The sequence below is a fragment of the Capsicum annuum genome, chromosome 9 (genome assembly GCF_002878395.1).
Source record: "Capsicum annuum cultivar UCD-10X-F1 chromosome 9, UCD10Xv1.1, whole genome shotgun sequence".
In the NCBI taxonomy this organism is placed as follows: domain Eukaryota; kingdom Viridiplantae; phylum Streptophyta; class Magnoliopsida; order Solanales; family Solanaceae; genus Capsicum; species Capsicum annuum.
In genome coordinates, this window is record NC_061119.1 from 43,991,065 (window position 1) to 44,009,482 (window position 18,418).

Sequence of the window (18,418 nt, forward strand, 5' to 3'; positions counted from 1 at the left end):
CCAGCTTTGACTAATGCAACTGAACCTGATAATATTATAAGCTTATCATAATAGGGAAGTCAATAATTCAAGCCAAAACTCAATGATTTATCCAATCAAGGGGATTTTATGATTCTAAGCATGGGAATCTGATACTCTTGTGGTAAAACATGTACTCATTATTTATGTTATAAAATAAACTTAAGAAAATTAAGAAATCTCATATTTGACCTTGAACCCAAAACTTAAAAGAGAATTTAAACTTGAGAACTTGAGATGTCTTTGGGCCTCAATGGGTGGAAAGAACCCATTGATGAAATTCCACATATCTGTGGATGGAAGCCTCGGAGAAATTCTTGGAATTTGAACTTAAGATTGAAGAACCCTAATCTTGCCTCTGGGGAGAAATAATTGCTCCTTTTCTTATTATGGATTGAATTTGTGACTTACTGGGAAATTTAGTGGAAATTAGGCTTATATTCCACCCTTGGAAAAGCCTAAACGTGTTTTAGGAGTTAAAAGAATAGGAAAAGAACAAAAATCCCTTCTTAAAATGTTCTGAAAATTTAGGGAAATAGTCTTCATGACTCAGACCTCAACTCATTAGGTCGAGTCACGATTCGTGGCCTAAAGTCGTGACTTGAGGACCTAATCCTTGGGTCCCTACTTTTATGGAAACCCCTTTGCTCCTGACGACTTATTGGGTCTGATCACGATTCTTTAAGAGGATCCGTTGTGAGGAAATTGGTTTCTTGGATTCTTACTATCATGACGATGGGTCCACCGAGTGACCAACTTAGACTGATAATGAGTCTTACGCTAGACTTGTTTTTACTGGGCTGAAGTATTTGGTCTCTCACTTCCGTGACAATGATACTTCACTATGAATCATTGTTTCTGATAGCAAGTCATTGCTAGGGTCATTGTCACTGGTAGTTTGACAGTTCCTCGGTCAATTTGCCATAACTTTTTACTACGACTCATATTAAGGCGAGACTGGTGGCATTGGAAAGATAATTCAATGGCCTATATTTTTTTGGGTCTAGAGCTTAAAACCTTGGGGTATTATAGATGGAAACCTAGAACTAAAAGGTATGTTAGCCAAATCTCTCACTATATGAATCAGGGCTTAATGTCCTTCCCAAAATCCAACCCTAGCACAACAGGGATCCGATGCTGCAAAACCACATCACAAGCACCTTATAGATATGACTGTTCGAACAACTGCCCCTTATTTATTTACATAATAAAATTATGCATGCTTAAATTAAGACAATTAGAATTAGGGAAATAAAAAATAATATAAATGATATGATTATTTATCTAGCAGTTAAACATAAAAGTGTTCCCTGATAAGTCAATAAACAACTTTAAGTAGTACCCAGAATATCTATTTGTGAAGCCTTTAGGAAAATAATTATTGTCTGTACCTCAAAAATATAGTAAAGCAATAGAGGATGTGTGGAGTCTCACTAGCAAGAATTAGGGCTCACCAACAATCAATATTAATAGCAAGTTCCTCCGAAGCCAGATACGAAATTTATTCAATCTACAAGCAATCAATGGAATAATACTATAAACGCCCAATGATAACTCAAATTAGCGACAGTCAAAAGGGTATTGAACAGTACATCATGAAAAATCTCAAGACTCAACAATTATTGAATTCAAGCGAGTCTCTAATACATAATATTATAATTAAATAATACAAAACAATTTGAGAAAGTAAAGAAGACTAAAATAAGTGATAGAGAAAACTGGGCCAGTCTTTAATAGTAATAGCTCACCATAAATTCTGATCAATAGAATACAACACAAATGAAGGTCCACATTATTTGATCATATTGACATTTGCATCAGAAGGATACAAAAAAAGGGGTGAGTACGATCACTAGTAATCACTAGGCATCGTGGGCTGACATAACTTAAAAAAATATTATATTGCCTTAAGAATATTGAAATAAATCGTAACACCCCAATTTGCTGAACCAGAATGCTACACGGTGCTCATGACCCCAAAGGACCACAAGCTAACCCATGACTGATATCTGTACCTATATATTGTAAATCATAATATAATAATGCGGAATACATGGAACTGTAAGGCCATAAGGTTCAACTGAATACAATTATGAGGGTGAAAATACCCAAAACAACTCAATCTGAATATAAATCTGAAAGTAAATTCAAAAGTCTCTAAACTATCTGAATAAGGAGTTGAAGGAACATGTCTCCAACTAACTCTGTAAAACTGAACTAAAGAATAAATAAATGAATCAAATCATATTGTCCTCAAATCATTAAGGACACACTGTGTCTTTGCGATTGGAATGCTACCGCTACTGCTGGGATGGAGCTCGTGTCTCGGAACCTATGGTGTAACATGAAAAGAAAGCACCATAGTACAAATGCGTCAGTACAACCGGAATACTGAGTATACGAGGAAGGTAGGCTGAACATAAAGGGTTTCATGCATGAACAACACTAACTGACTAATATGAATATGGGAGTGCAAACAGACATATATAGAAACTAGGACCATGAATACGTGATAGAATGACTTGTAAGATAATACATGGTTTACTGATAACTGTCCTGACTGATACTAAAATTGATAACATGGATAACTGTATCTGACAGTCTTGTATATACTGAAATCTGAAGAACTATCTGAGTTCCTGTTACTGAGACTGATACTAAAACTGTTGGAAGTAGTGTTTAACCAATATGCCCCATGTATGTCGTTATGGCTAAGCTGGGGTCCAATCTCTGCCCCGACTGGAGGGGTGTCAATATCGCGCCACTGGTAAGAACAGCTGTGAGTGACCCTTATCTAGTGGGTACTCAATGAGAATGGTGGGAACCCTAAACTGATGGGTTAAGCACCTTATCAACCCTGAGCTGATGGGTTAAGATGTCTCAACCTATGCTGGCTTCATAGATCTGGAACACAAGGATTACTACTAAGAATCACACCCTGAACTGGCGGGTGAGTTCCCATGCTTAGGTTTACTCGATGCTAACCTATACTCCCATCTGGAGGGACTGGAAATGAATAACTGACTATGAATGACTTGATCTTACTGAATTTCGTTGACTGTCAGAATGTTACTGATATCTGACAATTAACTAAGATCATGAGGTATTCCTGAGTCACGTGACTGACTGAAGTCTATGGAATAATAGCTTGAGTTCGGATATCGTGAAAGATGACATGGATCTAGGCACACAACTATAGTTTTCAGGTACAAGTATCCCCAGGAATCGATGGAAGAAAACTGACACACATGACTGACTTGATCATAAGAGTAGAGTCCATAATTTATAATATCATAAGTAGGGATCTCATACTAAGCATGGTTATCAACAATGTATTGCATGGAAAGGATTTCATATCACATGGAAGTACTTGCACAATCTTAATATTATGTTCATTGCATAATCATATTGGCAACACATACCAATAGCATGGAAGTTCATGTGGATTGCATGGTTATCATACATCTTGTTCATAAGTAGGATTTCTAAGTAAACATAGCATAATCTCATAAGAATAGTTCATGAGTATTCCAACAACATTTACAAGGCACATTAACAACATAGAAGTCATTGGAACGTAAGGTCATACCATGAATCCTTCACTTAGTCACAATTTAGCTATATTGCATGTTTTCTAGTTCTTTAGATATTTTATCAAACACCTTACATGCACATCTTAAGCATAGGTGAATTCATCAAATTATACATCATGAACATCCAAATTTACATGTTTCCAACTCATATGATATCATGAATTCACAAATGAACATATAAGAATTCCATCTTGGGAATCCCCAATATCAACAACATGATCATCAACACCCAACAATATAGAAATCATACTTTATAATGAAAAAGAGGAAAAAAATCAAGCATCAATATGGGTATGATCATATCACCACAATCAACCAAGCTTTTGTATTTTAAAGGTTGATTCTTGAACTCTATGAACGAATTGAATCCATAGATGAACACTATGCATACCTTAGAAGGAAGATTCTTGATGATTGACGGAGGAATTTCCTTGAAATCGGATCTTCAAGCTTAATTATGCAACCCTAGTTGTTTTTCTCCTTTAGTGCTCTTGGATGATGGCTTTGAGATGAAAATAGGGTTGTAATATGTTTAGAGGCTATATATTTCGTAGGGTTAAGTTTAGGGACGTGTAAGGAGTATTTAAAGACTTAATTACCTTTAAAATAACTCAAGACGGAGTGTTTTTGACACCTGGAGTTTACTTAGGCGGCGCCCAAGTGATCGCCTATTCCTGGGTTGGGCAGCGCCTAACCAATCGCCTATGCCTGGTTTAGGCGACGTCTAACCAATCGCCTATGCTTACTGTCTCTCACAAAAATAGGCATAACCTTTTGCTCCGGTATTGGATTAAGGCAAAATTGGTATCATTGGAAAGATAATTTGATTCTCTACAATTTAGTGTGTCTAAATCAGCCAAAATACCACATTAACATCAAGTTATACTCGTTCAAAAATGACCCTTGCAAAATCAAATACTAAAACTTGATGGATTCAAAAACTCTTATTTTGTATTACCTTAAGTGACTCATATGAACATGCTTAATGCTTTCTAAGCTATCCTATCACTAGGATATTCATTGTAAGTCATGTAATCAAGTATGAATCACAGGATAGGAGATTTCATACGTAAGAATATTTATTCACTTCCTAGCTTAGAAACATGCTGGGTATTACATAAACCTACATAGAGAATAGTCCTAGCAGTTCAATATCAATAAATATCACAAATTATCTCAAACACAATAATAGTCAAAAATAATTTAATTCAATGGTATGGAATGATATTTAATGACCAATTCCTGCAGGTATACATCCTATCTAATCATGTGCTGCGAGGTGGCCCATGCAACTTGCAAGATCCATATACCCCACCCAAAATTCTGTCCAGAAAACATCTATAAAGAGTATCTTTATATCACCATTCAGAATACGCCACAAATCAAATTAATAGAAGGCTATTCATTTTATTTCAAAAGTTAGAATTTTCCTCAATAGTACTATTAATAATCCTAGATAATTGAATATGCATGCTTAAATGATATGATGAATCCAATAATAATAGAAATGTATAAAATATTGATATATCAGTTAACTCATGATTATGAACACAGGCTACAAGCCTTAATATTAAAACAAAAATCCCAATTTCACACCACTAACACGACATAAGTTCCAACCCAGGAATTATAGTAATTATTCATTTATTCATATTACTAAATGAAGAGAATTTTCTAGTGACTACTTCGAGACCTCAGTTGTGGTATAGATTGTATTTAAACTCAAGGGAAATTTACATCTCATGGGCTACTTTGGGTTTATCTACTACTTTTTGGTCATTTGTTTTGAACTCAGATATTACATTGGTTTTGGGGTTGCATCTGCACTTTTTGAACTTTTTTAGAGTTTTGGTATGATGACTTTTGATGACGTACAAACAATATATCCTATTAAGTGATGATACAAAAACTTTAAAAATATGATAACCCAACAGAGGTTAGGGTAGAAACCCAAAGGAACATGTGGCGTTGTATATCGTAGCAGTGGTAGTCAACGGGCATAACAAGAAAAGTAAATAGGATTTTTCTTGTGTAGTAATCTCGAGCAATTAACTATATTAACTTTGGTTGTAATCAGTATAGGTGAACAATAGGATTGCATTCCCCCTAGCTTCTTAACTCCATAGGATTATCGTGCATTATTGAACCAACCCAATACCTTGCATGCAGAATCGATAAGTTGCATGCAGAATCGATAAGTTATGTACTTTCTATAGTCTTTTGGAAAAGTAGAAGGATTTAACCCTTTACCTTTTGAGTATGAGAATGTCACCTTACTAACCCTTATCTTGATTCTAGTTAATTATTACCTTTTGAGTCTCTAGTAATTAGATGACAGTTAACAGTCATTCACTATATTCCATTGTAGCATAGATTGACAATTAACTTTAAATTACTATTGTCTTTATCTTTTACAAGTTATTCCTCTTATTTTGGAGTAAGAAATAATATCTAGGCGGGATCCTAATGTGCGCACCCATTATGAAATCTATTATAATGAAGATGAAGAAATGCATTCCATGGGTATTGGTTCAAATCAACAATCGTACTTCTCCTACTTTGTCAATGCGCCATGGTTTCCACAACCCTAGGTAACACCCTGGGAGTACACCCTTGAGGCTATATGGTGCTTATGACCATGAGCAACCACAAGCTAACCCATGAGCTGGTACCTGCTTTGAGAACTAAATAAAATTAATAACAAAAGATACATATGTGCGGAATTAACTAAATACGCCCTAAGGTTTTGAATACTAAAACATTACTAAATTTAAAAATTTGAAAATAGCTGCCTAAAAAAAAATGTCTGAAAACAACTGTCTGAAACTGATAAAAATAATGACAAAACTAAACGATATCTGAAATTGGTTGAAAGCATCTAAAATTGATTGAATAAGAGTTGCTGGGACAGGCCCCAACTAACTCCAACTGTCTAACTGACATAAGATAATAAAGTAAACATAATTGGTCCTTGGAATATGAGTACTCACCACTGCTACTGCTGTTAATGCATTGGAATATCTAAGTCCAGTCGGGAACCTGACATCCGAACCTATGATATAAGAAATCATAATGAAATAAATGAGTATGCGGTCATTACTTTGAATATACTGGTATCCTAAATGAGGTTAGGCTAACATGTAAGGGGTCATGTGCATGAATAATAACTAATTGAATAAATATCATGAGGTAACTGATGCATAGTATGCGTGAAAGCTGTAAAATTTGAGAATGTATGATTAAGCATATAACATGATACTGAAATAGGTTTGTAAACGGAAATACTAAAATCTGACTACTGATTTAACTAATAAAGTGAATGCAATGGTCAAGAGAACCTGAACTGACTTTCGGAATAAGATTAGACTGAGGCTGTGGGAGCTATCATCTAACCAACATGCCCCAATATGAGCTAATTGGGGTACAACCTATGACACTAGTTGGAAGGGTTTCAGTACCCTTCTATGGGTACTAACACATAACTACGTGGATCATCTAAAGTGAGGTCCCCATAGGACTAAATAGTCACCCTCTATTTGTAGGTTCTCTAGAGAGATATATGTCAACCCTCAACTGACAGGTTAATATCTCAACCTATGCTGGATACGTAGTTCTGAAACACAGGTACTGCTACTAAAGGTCACACCCTCAACTGGCAGGTGAGCCCTATCCCTGGGTTTATTTAGTTCTAAATTCTACTCCCAACTGAACTGAGTCGGATTACTGAAATGATCTAAGTTTGACTAGTGTGATAACTGATTGAATTGATAATACTCAAATATATCTGAAACCATTTTGAAAATACTGAGACTAAGTAAACATCTAAGTTTTTGGGTATTCACAACCCCTAGCGCTTGATAAGTATAACAGTAGAAACATACTAAAGCTTTGAAAACATAATAAGTAGTCAATGTTCAAAACCCAATCATCTAGGTATTTCATAAAACATATGTAGGTCATGAATTAAAGCATGATATAATAACATAAATTCAATACTAATATCATGGGTTAAGGATTTAATATACGAATATCATCCTTCAAATGTGGCAAGGGTTAGTTCAAATGAAAACATATTTATACAAGATAGAAAAAAAAATTCATGAAAGTTCATGGATATAATTCTTGAAAACATGTTAAAATCATAATTTTAAACTTGAAAATGGATTCTTGGAATCCATGGGTGAAAAAGAACCATGGATGAACATCTAACATACCTTAAAGCTTTAATCTTGCAAGAGAATTAACTTTCTTGATAGTTCTTGGGTGGTGAAGCTTGAATTCTTGAATTTTATTAAAGGAATAATGATTGAACTCAATGAATTTGGGTGATGGTTTGGGTTTATTTTAGAGAGAAATTGAGGAAATTTGGCGTATAATACCCTAAATGACGACTTAATATCATGTTTTCATAAATTGGGGTGGTGGGAAAAGACAAGATTGCCGCTCTAGGAATTAAACTTCTAACAAGAATGCCGAATTGAGAATCACCACGATGCGTTGAACCCCTCATCGCTATACCCAATGTAACGCGATGCAATCACATTAAGCAACTGGAATCAAAATCTAAACATGACCCAAACCTCGTCCAAAAATCTAAAACTCCTGTAAGACATGCTCGTTACACTCCTGAACATGAATTAACTCAAAAGCTTACATCTCAGGGTAGGAAAGGTCACTTTAAAAATCATCAAAATGATAAGGTTAAAAATTAAACTAAGTCTCCAACACAAAGATGAATTTTCAGCTTCTAAGCCACTTGTGCATGCACTATAGGATGAACGGAGTTATGACTAATACGGGGTATTACAATATCTCCCCTTTGGGAATATTCATCCTCGAATAAGGCTAATTAAGCTGAGAATACTGAGAGAACTAAAATTATATACTGAATATGCATAATTGAAAACATGGTTACATGATTGAGTCTGAAACATGATACATGACTGAACTAATTCATGAATGCATGCAATAACAGAAAGATGATTTTATAACTAGAATAAGAATGGAAAAGAGATAATCCAAAGAAAAATGTTACCTTAAGCTGAGTCTGAGTTCGCAGAGAAAAGGTAAGGGTACTTGGTTCACATATCCAATTTTTTTCCTAAGTGGCTCCCTCTACGGATTGATTCCGCCAAAGAACTTTAACCAAGGAAGCTTTTATTTCCTCAGTCTACAAGTCTGCCAATCAAGGATTTCAACTAGGAGTTCTTCGTATGAAAGGCTATTCTAAACATCTAAACTTTCTAAAGGAACAATGACGACTGGGTCACCAATACACTTCTTTAATAAATAAACATTGAATACTAGGTGCATTGATGCCAAATCTACGGGTAACTCAAGCTCATACACTAACTTATTTTGTAAGGGCCAACATACCAGGGACTGAGCTTCCCTTTGCTGCCAAACCTCTTCACTCCCTTTATAGCGCGACTCTCAAATAAGCCAAGTCTTCAACTGCGAACTCAAGATCTCTCCTACGCATATCTGCATAGGATTTCTGATGGCTTTGGGCTATCTTTAGCTTCTCTTTGATAAGCTAAACTTTCTCCAATGCATCAAATACTGAATCTAGCCATCTCAATAAGGTCTCACCTACCTCAAACCAACCAATAGGAGATATACATCTCCTTCTATAAAGAGCCTCAAAAGGAGCCATCTGAATACTGGAATGGTAACTATTATTATAGGCAAAATCAATCAATGGCAAATGATTATCCCAACTTCCTTCAAAGTTGGTAACACAAGATCTCAATATGTCCTCTAGGGTACGACTGGTTCTCTCTTCCCGACCATCTATCTGAGGGTAAAAGTCTATACAGAGATGGACTTTAGGAACCAAGACCCTTCTAAAAAGCTTTCAAAAAGTGAGAGGTAAACTGAGAACCTATATTTAAAATAATTGACAATGGGACTCCATGAAACCTAACCAACTCTCTAAAATAGATCTTGGCATAATCCTTGATTGAATATGAAGTATGGAATGGTAAGAAATGCATTGATTTGGTCATTCTGTCCATAATAACCCAAATTGAATCATGTTGGTGACGTGAACGAGGGAACCCTATCACAAAATCTCTGTTCACCTCTTCCCACTTCTAGATGGGGATGCTGAATCCTATATAGTGCCATTAGGCATTTGGTGCTCAACCTTAACCTTCTGACAATTAGCATACTTGGCTACAAACTTTGCAATATCTTTTTTCTTACCACTGCACCAATAGATTTCCCGCAAATCATAGTACATCTTAATGGCTCCTGGCCGAATAGAGTAATGCATACCAGGCATTTTTGCAAGAATTTGTTGTCTCAAACCATTAACATACGACACACATAGTGCATCCTAGCAATGCAATACACCATCTCCCCCTTGGGAGAAAACCTTTACTTTCTGATCTCTAACTGACTTCTTCAAATTAACTAGACTGGGGACCCTATCTTGCATTTCTTTCACCTCGGGAACCAAAAAAGATTCCAAAATATTCTGAACTCCTATAGCACCCTCAGCCAAGTCAACCAAACGAATGCCTAAACTAGCCAACTAATGAACCTCCTAAACCAGCTTCTTCTTATCATTCCGAACATGAGCCACACAACCCATAGACAATCTACTAAGGGCATCTTCCACTATATTGTCCTTGCTCGGATGATACAATAAGCTCCTATCATAGTCCTTCAACACTTCTAACCACCTTTTCTTATGGAGATTTAACTCTCTCTACGAAAATATATATTGAAAACTTTTATGACCTTTGAACACATCAATATGTACCCCAATATAAAATGCCTCAAAATTTTTAAGGCAAACACAACAACTGCTAACTTAAGATCATAGGTAGGATAATTATTTTTGTGGGACTTAAGTAGCATAGAGAAATAGGCTATGACCTTACCTCTCTATATCAAAACACAACCCATACCAACTCTGGAATTATCACAATAAATAACAAACCCATCTGAGCTATCTGGCAGGGTCAAAACTGTTGTTGAGGTGAGTCGAGTCTTCAACTTTTGAAAACTCTTTTCCTAGGAATTTGACCACTGAAACTTGAATTTTTTCTGAGTTAATCTGGACATGAGGGATGAAATAGATGAAAACCCTTCAATAAATCATCTGTAATAGCCATCCAAACCCAGGAAACTCCTGATATCTGATGGGGAAATGGGTCTGGGCCAGTTTATCACTACTTTGAGCTTTTAAGGGTCAATTCTAATGCCATCATCGAAAATAATATGCTAAGAAAAGATAATAATCTTAGCCATAACTCAAACTTATTGAATTTGGTGAATAATTGATAGGCTTTATGAGTCTGGAATACTATTCTGAGGTGGTCTACATGATCATTTTCATTACGAGAATAGACTAGAATATCATCAATGATGACTACGATGAATATGTCTAAGTACTGCTTAAACACTCTTTTCATCAAGTCCGTAAAAGCTGGTGGAGCACTTGTTAGTCGAAAGGACATGACTAGAAATTCGAGGTAACCATATTAGGTTCTGAAAACTATTTTTGGAATGTCACATTCTCTGACTCTTAGCTGATGATAGCCGAATCTAAAGTCTATCTTAAAGAAATAACTGGCACCCTGAATTTGGTCAAACAATTCATCAATTTTGAGGAGTGGGTACTTATTTTTGATGGTGACTTTGTTTAACAAATGGTAATCGATGCATATTATGAGAGAACTGTCTTTCTTTCACACAAAATGAACTGGAGCACCCCATAGAGAAATATTGGGCCTGATGAATCCCTTACCTAAGTGATATTTCAAATGTTCTTTCAACTCCCTAAGCTCAACTGAAGCCATTCTGTAAGGCGAAATAGAAATAGGCTGGGTGTCTGGAAGAAGGTCTATTACGAAGTTAATTTCCCTTTTGAGAGGAATTTTGAGAAGATCTTTGAGAAACACATCTAGAAAGTTCCTCACTATTGAAACTTAGTCGAGATTGGGAGACTCTTAACTAGAATCCTTGACTAGAACAAGATGGTAAACACACCCCCTGGATATCATTTTTCTCACTTTAAGGTACAAAACAAGCTGACCCCTAAGTGCTGAAGTACTACCCCATTATTCAAGGACTGGTTTATTCAAAAATTAAGAATGAACAACTCTATTACTAAAATCAACTAAAAAATAACATAAGTGGATCCAGTCCATGTCGAAAATGACATCAAAATCAGTCATCTCTAACTCTACAAGATCTACTGAAGTGACTTTCTAGGATATTGTGACCGGATAGTTCCTATATACCCGCCTAGCTACAATAGAGACACTTAATAGAGTGGACACTGAGAAGGTTTTTGCTAAAGTCTCAGGACTGATTCCAAAATAAATAGCTACATAGGGGGTTACAAAAGAAAGAGAACCTCTAAGATCTAACAAATCATAAATATGTAAATGAAAGACCTATAACGTAATAGTAACCACATTAGGAGAAATTTTCTAATCCTATCAGGACTAAAGTGCATACAATCTATTTGTGCACTGACCACTACTTGCACTAGAAACGACACCTTCTTGAGTCGGACGACTGGTTGGAACTAGGGAACGACTGGACTGACTCTGCTGACCACTATTTGTAGAATCCTTGACTCTGTGGCCTAGCTTTCCATACCTAAAGCATACATCAGTTCCAGCTCTACACACCCCTTGATGGTTTCTACTATATTTCTGGCAAAAAGGATTTGTACGACTACTGTTTGCAATGCCTAGGGACTTATAGCCTAACACCCTATCCTAATTATCATTTCAGAACTTTGACATTTGAGAACTAGCTAAAGATAGAGCTGGGGAAAAAGATTTCTAATAGAATTGATGATGGTTACCACCCTCTGACCTCGACTAAGAAAAACTAAAGCTAACAGCTCTATATCTCCTATTTTCCCTCCCTTTTTCCTTAAGTTTCTACTCCTCAATTTGTTGAGCATTGACCATTAACCTAGACAAGTCCATCTCCTTAATCAACATTACGATCCTACACTCTTTGACCATGTTATTAGCTACACCTGAGTTGAACTTTCTCATCCTAGACCTGTCATCAGCCACCACATTAGGATCATACCTGGCTAACTGAGTAAACTTAAGATAATATTGTTTCACACTTATGCTCCCCTACTTTAAATTGATAAAATCCTGCGCCTTAGCCTTCCTTAACTCCAAAGGATAGAACCTATAAAACAAAGCTGTAGCAATCTCCTCCCATTCAATAGTCCCTGCATCTGCGCCTCTATTTTCGTTCTACTGCTTATACCAGATATAAGCAACATCCCACAACTGTTAAGCACCCAACTCTGTACTCTCACTAAAAGTCACTCCCATAATTTCAGTTAACTTATGAGCCATGCTAAGGAACTCCTATGGCTCCTCATTAGATTAGAATCCCCAAAAATGGGGAGGGATCATTTGGGTGAAGTCCCGAATACTAGCTATGGTAGTATTAACCACTGGCATAGCTAAGACAGCCGCCTACTAATTATTCAAAGCTGCTACTGAGTGAGCTAAAGTAGTGAATGTAAAACTAAATTTGGCATGAGAGACATAATCATTCAAGAGATCTTCTTAAATAGGATGAGGTGTGGGTTGATTCCCTTTTCTTCTTCTGTCAGTATTTCTAATAGGCATGTTCTATAAACCAAAATAATATTAAATTACAACTGGATTTTAGTTTAAGCTCATACTCATTTACATGACCTGAATACTGAAAGAAGGGAAACTTTTCCTAAAATGACTTATAGCCTTTCTCGATAGGTGTGGCGTGCTTCACACCCATACATAAGACTCCACTCAACATGACTTTTAGACATCCTAGGATATTTTAATACCTTAGGCTCTGATACTAAGTTTGTAACGCCCCGAGAGTACACCCTGGATACCACATAGTGCTTACAGCCACGAGTGATAAAAAGTTAAACCATGAGATGGTACTTTCTATGAGAACTGAATAAAACTGATAACAAAAGATACATATATGTGAAATTAAATAAATACGCCATAAGGTTTTGAATACTAAAACATCACTGAATTTATAAATCTGAAATTAGCTGCCAGAAAACAAAATCAGATCTTGGTATTAAAATATGTTTATCAATATCAAAAGTGCGTAACTCTTGCTAAAAAGTGCATATAGGGTATATTTAGTACATGAGAAAACTCTAAAAGCAAAGCTAAAAAAAAAGGAGAAAACTAGGTCGGTCGCCACCTACTATCTGTACCACGGTCTGGCACCAGGCACAGGTAGTACCTGTGGTCCTGAGACTTGGCATAGGTGCATACCAAAAGTAAAAATACTGTAGCGTAGCTCTCGAGATTTTGACCTCTAGCACCTGCTTTTTCTACCTACGGTACATAGGTCTATATGCGGTCCGTAGGTTGCCTTGGTAGGTGCCCGGAGTTATCTTTTCAGCTTTTTTTCACTTCTCAAACAAGCTGGAAAATATCCCAAATATCCATAATTGCTCCAAAAAGTGGCCAAAAACACCTCTTTTTACCTTTTTCATGAACTTAGCATAAAAATATCATTTCCTGCAAAGCATACCCAAAATGGATAATATCTTACAAAATAGCCTTAGAAACTTGCTTATTTTCCTCATTTTAAGCATTGATAGTGCTTTATTTCTATAGCACATCAACACCCTTAACATAGAACATTTGCATGTTCTCAGGCAACAAAACACGACAAAAACAAAAATGACACTTAACTAGGAGAAACTAAGACATTTAAGGCAGTCAGTCAACACTCAAAGCTCAAAACACAACGCTGCCTCCAATCTTACTTTTCAAAACCAACTGTGTATTAACATAAAGCACAATAATGTGACACAATGGGATGAAGGTATAACAATTACATTAGAAATAGACAACAAGAAATATTCAAATTAGACTACTCGAGCAAGAAAAAAGCAAGAAATAGGACTCAAGTTCCCTCCTAACAAAGATGTCCCACCCACACATATGAAATCATTGTAATGCCTCGAAATCCCATCCCAAGAAATCACACAGTGCTTATGACCCCAAAGGACCATAAGCTAACCCTTTACTGATATTTCTACCTGTATATTGCATAATATCTGAAATAAATGCAAAAACTAGCCATAAGGTTCAACACATCTATGAATACTCATAATACACATCAACAACATATGTATGAACAACCTCTAAACTATCTGAAATGTGGAATTGATGGGACAATTCCCCAACTAACTCTATCAACTTAAAATAAATAATGTCTGAAGAAATAATGGTAAACTAAGATTTGTCCTCGAAAGAAGTTGACTCACTACTACTGCTGCTGACTGGGACTGAACTACTGTGGATACTCTGGATCCTGTGCCTCTAAACCTATGGTGTCAAATAAACAATAGCTCAAATGCGTTAGTACAGGAATGTGCTAAGTATGTAGACAGGGTAGGCGAATGCAAGGGCTCATGCATGCACAATATCTAAACTAAATAATCATGAAGATGCCGCATGTGAACACATACATGAATGTGCAGACCATGAACACAATCATCGAAACTGTAGATACTAAAACTTAGAGACCACTTTACTGCAGACTGAACTCACTACTAACACTGAGATACTGAATCATTGACTCATATGATACTGATAACTGAGGATCTGGATGTACTTACATCAAGTACTAAATTCTAAGCTTACTACTTTTGACTGATAGAATTAGAGATTAACTTTTCTAACAGATTATTATGGAAGTGATTATCAATGATAAAAAGTATGATCATATCCGAATCTGACAATAAGAATACTCAATAGAATAAAGAATCTAAGATAGAGATCAAACCTATTTGATGAGAGATCTCTAGATATGATAATAAGAATACTCAACATGGTCTAAGATAGAGATCAAGCCTCTCTGACGGGAGATCTCTAGATATGATCACAAGAATATCAACTGAATCTAAAACTAAGATCAAGCCTCTTTGATGGGAGATCTCTAGTAATGATAATAAATATCTACATATGAGACCAGATCTATCTAACGGGATGGTCCATGAACCAATAGAACTATCTGAGTTCTATACTGGGATAGATGACTTTACCACACAGTCCTGATTTTTAAAGAGTGATACAAAAACTGCAACTGTTGGAAGTAGTTACTTAAATGACATGCCCCAACCTACCACAGGTGGAGTCCAACATCTGACCCCAGTGGAAGGGTGTCAATATCGTGGCACGGGTAAAGAACTCTTTAGTCAAGCCTCTCTGATGGGATGACCCTCGTAGGAAGTCAGCTTGAGGCAATATGATAGTCAAACCTCTCTGACGGTGACAACGTCTACTGATGGGAGAATCCTATTCCTGTACTGGCTATGCAGTTATGGAGTTCAGGGATTGCTCTTAACGACTCAGCCTCTCTGATGGGAGAGCCGCCATCCCTTCCCTCACTCGGTGCTAGCCTGTACTTCCAACTGAAAGTAACTAAACTGAATTCTTAACTGAACATAACTAAACTGATTCTGTTACTGATCATGTTTCTCAAAAGATCTGACTGAGTTATGCAGAGATTACTTAGTTCTGTATCTGATGAAAAAGGTATCGAATCATGTTATCTAACCGACGATACATATATTGAATAGATTACTCGAATCACTTCTGAGATTAGACTTGAATACTATTAGATCTGAGTTGATTAAAGGACTGAGGATAGATTACTAACGATACAGAGATAAACATAAAATCTTCTAGTTTTTAAAAAGGGTTCTTAAGCTTCTTGGATGAAAGGGATCCAAGAATCAATATCTACATACCTTAACCTTTGAATTCGGATGAATTCTAATGCTTGAGACTCTATCCGCACTTGTAATAAATGATTATCGAAGCCCACACTATGAGAAACTTAGTTCTTGAAGAAATTTTAAAGATTTATGGATGATTTTTGGAAGATTAGGGTTCTTGAATTGAAACCTTAGACATTCTCTCTTTAGAGTATTAGAAGAGAAATGTAGAATATAGGGTTTGAATAAGGGTTCCTCATATTTATAGAGGCTCAAAAATGTGGGAAATGACCAAAATATCCCTAAAAAATGCCCTTAAATTGCTGGAAAAATATTCTTGACGACATCCGTGACAGGCCATCAAGTTGGTGATAGGCCGTCACGAATGTCATAAAAAAGGTGAAATATTGATTTTCTGGTTAAGGCTAATGACATTGGTGATAGGCCGTCACGGGCGTGATGGCGTATCACAAAATGTCGTGACTGGGTTTAGAAATCTGCCTAGGGCTGACGACATTGGTGATAGGCCGTCAAGGGTGTGATAGCTTCTCACGAATGTCGTCACCAGTTTCCTAGCCAAACATGCTGGAGTAAACTGGGCATAACTTTTTGGTCCGATATCAGTTTTTGACAAAATTTGTATAGTTGGAAAGATAATTCAAAGGGTTTTCATTTGATAAATAATAGGCCATCTAATTAGATATATGCAAGGATTTATGGTCGATTGAAGTTGACCCAAATCTTGACGGTCACTAAAGGTTGAACGATAGGAAAGCTTTCAACTCGTCCATAAGTTAGGGGACCTCTATGATCTCAATTCATGCTCAAATAGATTCCTACATGATTCAAAGTATTTCATAATTGGGAGGATATTTCTGAAACATTTTGACTTGGATTTTTTCTTTACCAAATACACTCTAAGGATCAGACCAGAAAAGGATTTTGTAGGGCATTACATTATCTCCCCCTTGAGAATATTTGTCCTCGAATGTCCCTTCATAGACTGAGAATATGGATCAATAGAACTTACTCAACAAATGCAAACATCTCAGATTAAGACTATGCAATTAGAACCACTAACATATAGAGTTCTCACACTGGGCATGCATATCTGATGCATGGAATACTCGACTGATGATACTTATTGCTGAATTATCATAATACACATGCATATCTGATGCATGGGATCATAACTAGGATGATATCTTGAATACAAAATTGAACAGATGCTGAAAAGCTAAAATTTTTCTACTAAATGCGCATACCAATTGCATGAATGTCCAGCTGAGCTGAATTTTGAAAGTACGATCGACAATGCAATGACAACTGATGCTAACTCCATAAAGAAAATTTAAACATGCGTCGAGATGAATCTAATGGCATGCAACATCATAATACTATGGGGTATATCCCCCTTGGGAATCTATGTCCCTCTAAACACACTTCACTGAAATACTGGAGCGGTGCCCGGGGAACCTGCAGACTGGGTCATAATTAACCGATCAAGATCTGAAACTTATACATGACACATGCTAACATATAATCTCAAAATGGGAGAAAAGGATATAACAATGCATTCCACTAAGATGAAGGGCTCATAACATACCTGGGTCTATTTTAGGGAATCCTTCCCGATCAAGGTGACCCTGAAATGCATGAAGTCTATCCCTTTGAGTCAGCACTCTACATTCTTGTATTTAATAGCCTGGCTCACCATAACCAAAACACACATAACTATCGGCTCTACACACACCTTGGTGGCGCCTGCCACACTCTCCACAACGCAGATGGGTATGAACACCACTAGCACTACTTTGGGATTTGGAGCTTGGCGCTTCCTCAGATCTGACACCCCTAAACACAGGTGCAAGTACACTAGCTGAAGATGGAGCTAGAACTAAAAATCTCCAACCATACTAATAACTATTACGACCTTGAGACCCTGCCTATGGGAAACTACGACTACCTATCTTGGCTCTCTTGTTCACTCTCTCTCACATTCATTTTATTTGCCTCAATTTGTTGCGCATGCAACATTAGACTAGAAAGATACATATCTCTATTGAGCATG